Source organism: Gigantopelta aegis, unplaced genomic scaffold, assembly GCF_016097555.1.
Source record: "Gigantopelta aegis isolate Gae_Host unplaced genomic scaffold, Gae_host_genome ctg8975_pilon_pilon, whole genome shotgun sequence".
Lineage (NCBI taxonomy): Eukaryota > Metazoa > Mollusca > Gastropoda > Neomphalida > Peltospiridae > Gigantopelta > Gigantopelta aegis.
Window position 1 is genome coordinate 2,040 of NW_024536847.1, and position 3,986 is coordinate 6,025.

Here is a 3,986-nt window from a genome sequence, read left to right on the forward strand (position 1 = left end):
AACATACCTGACTGATAATCTGTACAGCTGAGAATCCCTTGCAATGAGACTCTAAATAGTACCAGTAACACAAACTAGTTTAACTGGTTAGAAACAGTTACCTTGACAGCTTTATTAACTGGTCATATGAATTTGATTGACATACTTTTAATAAAGATTCTATAAACAGCTGCTGGAACAACCTAGTAGGATGAACTAATTTTGGTTAATACAGGGGCATACACCACTATTTCAATAAATGTCATCATCTCTTAGTACATCAGTCCCTCTCAAATTTGTCCACTTTGAAGAAAAGTTAATGGCCTAATATATTGAAGTGGGAGTTACTGTGTTAAGAGACATGTCTACCTTTCTCATATCACCTTCAGACGTTTCAATAATAGCATCAATAGTTATTAATTACACTGAGGGGTGTATTTGTCTGGGAGCTACATTACCTTATCAGTATATTTGACATGTTCCTGTACACAGATATACTCAAGTCGTGTTTCATCCTTTCAGTAGAGAGAGGCTTGAAACGAAACTTTGAACATCTTGATGTTAATGGTTCAATAATACGACTTATATAGTTACATATTAAACAAATCGCGTTGTCTTCGACTCTTTCTCCATTGTACGACGTAGTGCTGCCTAATGATATGGAAGAATAGTGAAGACATATGATTGAAGGGAGGACACAATGGATGGACAGAGACGAGAGACAATAGATGAATGAAAACAGACCAAAAGGATTAATGAACCATACGATTATTCTTATGAAGTTCACTCACTGCGCACTATTTGTCATGGAGTCTGTTCATCTAAGATTACAATTTTAATGGTGGACAAGGTTTACCACTATAAGAAACACATGATTACACACTGAAGATCATGTGATCAGTAACGTACTCAGGTCTACTGCAGATACAGCTTGTTTGGCAAACGTCTTCACTTTTTCTCGAACAAACTACAAATAGAACAAAGTTAAAGTTAGAAAATGGACCAATTTACCTGAATCCCACGATCATCAGATGCATTTAATTCTAATACTCTACCTTTTTATTAAGTTCAGCCCTGAAGAGATCACACACAAAGGACTCATTAATTAATTGCTTACCATATAGTTCTCTAGCCTACTGCTAATATTGCTGACGTCTTTCAGTCCCCGAGGTCCATAACCAGCAAATTAGGAAGCTACAAACATATCCTGTTATAAAGTCAATGACAACTTACATCAGCTACTGACAAAGCCTTCTTTAACCACACTCACAACTCTTCTTGATGCACAACATCATCTACAACTCGTGGTCGACTGAAGAGTAAGTATATAAATATTGAATACGATATTACGTCCATTACTATTTTTCGACCCAAGGTATGTTTCTCTTCTCAGAAGTTGTTTTTTGCTGAGCTGTTTTGTTTGTTTTATCTCCAGCTTTGGTTCTACTGACTCGCCCTTGAAGAAAAGCATCCATTATTTGACACAGTGGTCTAAATTTAATTAAAACTTAATAATCACTAATAATTATTATAATATTACTTGGGGAGTATTAAATTTCTATTGTGGTAAATTTTGCTCCAACATATTCAATACATCGATTCAACTTTGACTGCATGCAAAATGTAATAAGATTACATCATCTATATATACCTTAAATATAGTAACTTATGATTCATGTTACTATTTATGGAACAATATAATCAGTACAAAAAACAACGACAAGTGTATGCAATATTTATTGTTAACAAAGTAAACAAAACATTTATGTTTCATAAAATAAATTAAACCAGCGCAAAGAACGATGTTACATTATTAAACATTTAAGACGATGATGACGTTTACGTTTTGGTAATGCAGGATCATCTTGGTCGAGAGTGTGGGAGGTCCTCACTAAAGGAAGAATGAAGAGGAGATATTTGATTAGTCTTACTGAAGAGGGAGGGGTATTAGAATTTGATGGTATACAAAGATTGGGGAATTGTTCAGTCAAAATAAGAAATTATTACTGCTAACAGACATCTTCTTGTCTTGAGTTGATAGTTTTCTTTGCTCAAGAAGACTAGAGTTAGATGTCTTGGCCTCAATTTGAGGGTTAGAACCGACTTTGTACAAGGTTAAAAGATTCATTAGCTCGGCTTCTGACAGGTAATCCTATTCCAGTAATTTCAATATGATTTATCATCAGTCAACTCAGATTTCAGGAGGCATTATAATTTTTGGTTCTTCTCCAGGTTGAAGAGTTCACAAAATATGTCAACTGCTTATCAGAAGACCTTTGATCTCAATTTTTACCTCTACATTGAAATTCAAAGGTTTATTCTTGATTTTTCTGTATAAGAAGATATTATAACTAATAAATGTTATAAGATATAACTTACGTAAAGTGGACGAAACTGATATGTATGTTCCAGGTTTCCATGAGATTCCATTCTACTAGCAACATCACTGTATCTCCAAAGAGGCAATAACGAGGCATTAAATGTTCTACAACTCAGCCATTACAGCTCCTGAGTGTATCCCAATTCGTATCTATAAGACAATTAAAAAAGTAATAATGACAAACTGTCCGTAGATTGTAACAAAGTTGTGTGTAGTTATAAACCATAGTTAAAGCTAATTCATTTATTATGATAGTATCATGTACTGATCTAATATTCATAGTAAGTGAACAAGTCATGCATAATCATAACATTCCTACTATTTCCTCTGAGATAATCAAAGGATGCATTTTAATAACATAGTTCCATTCATTAACTCACATTAAGTGGTTGCTGTCTGTTGGACGAACATTCTTTGAGCTGACTCTCTCATTTTAAGGAGAAACTGAGTCACGGCATAATGCATGATCTTCAGCTGTGTCAATATACCAGCAGCTACCATATATGCATTCCTATTGTTTCTACCTATGAGTAGATGGTAGTCATATGAATTTAGAGGAATGGTTTAAGGAATACCTTATATACTTTGCATTCTTCAATATCTTTGTCAAACATAGTATAAAGCTCATTTTAACATGCTAACAACTTTGAGTGGATGACATTGGCTACATATAGTTGTAAATCCTTCAATATCACTAAATAAGATAGAAACTTCAGGATGATATGTAGCTGATGTTCCTTCCCCCCTGTCTTGAGTTGTTGAGCTATAATTAGGTAGCATCGCGTGTAATAAGTATCAGCACGCTCTCTTTCTGATTGAACACGTGTATTTTTCTTCTTCTAACCGCTGTTTCATTATTTCAACGTGTGCTTGGCTGTGTTCATTTCAGCACGGGTAACTTGATGGGTTGTTGAGTAATCTCAGTTCACGTGTCAATCATGGAATTGGAATATCACTAAGATACGTCCTTGCACTTTCAAGTTCTTTGATACTTTGGACACGAGGTGAGGCTAAAAACAAAATGGGAGCTGCTTGATTGGAAGATGTAGAAGTCATTTGCCCACGAAACTGAAGCGTTTCTCCACTAGCTACAGCTTTGACAGGAGTAGCAATGCGAGTGGTTTTGAAGAACAAACTCATTATGTGCCTAGACCTTAATATGTTGGTAGGTACATGCAGGAATGGCTGGCGCTCAACTGTAAAGTATTCTGTTAACTTGGATTGGTTAGCTATGGCATTGGGGAATAGCGACTAAGGGACACGCCCATATATTTGATAGTAAGATCTTTTGTCAAAAATGAGATGGAAAGGGAATAGAGAACGAAAGAGATGAGCATTGATAGGCAGTCATCAGTTTGAATAAATATGCTAACCACGTCTGGATGCTCCTGGAGTCTAGAGAGGTGGGGGAGAATAGGCAGAGTGGAGCAAAACGAGGGGTTTAAAAGATCAACAATTTGCTTCTTATATCAGCTACTTTTTCTTCGCGAGGAAGATCCACTTCTGGTTCATCACTCCTTTGTTCTTCTTTTTGTCTTCTTCTATATCTCAGATTTAGAACGATTTTCAGCTTTTGCTTGAGCAAATGGGCAGAATCTTGATGTAAAGTTAAACCTGATGGAGGTAC

General features: G+C 35.6%; 1 pseudogene; it reads right to left on the reverse strand.

The window, feature by feature from the left end:
- Positions 1-868: 868 nt before the first annotated feature.
- LOC121367092 lies at positions 869-3,139 on the reverse strand (annotated as a pseudogene).
- Between the last annotated feature and the right edge of the window lie 847 nt (positions 3,140-3,986).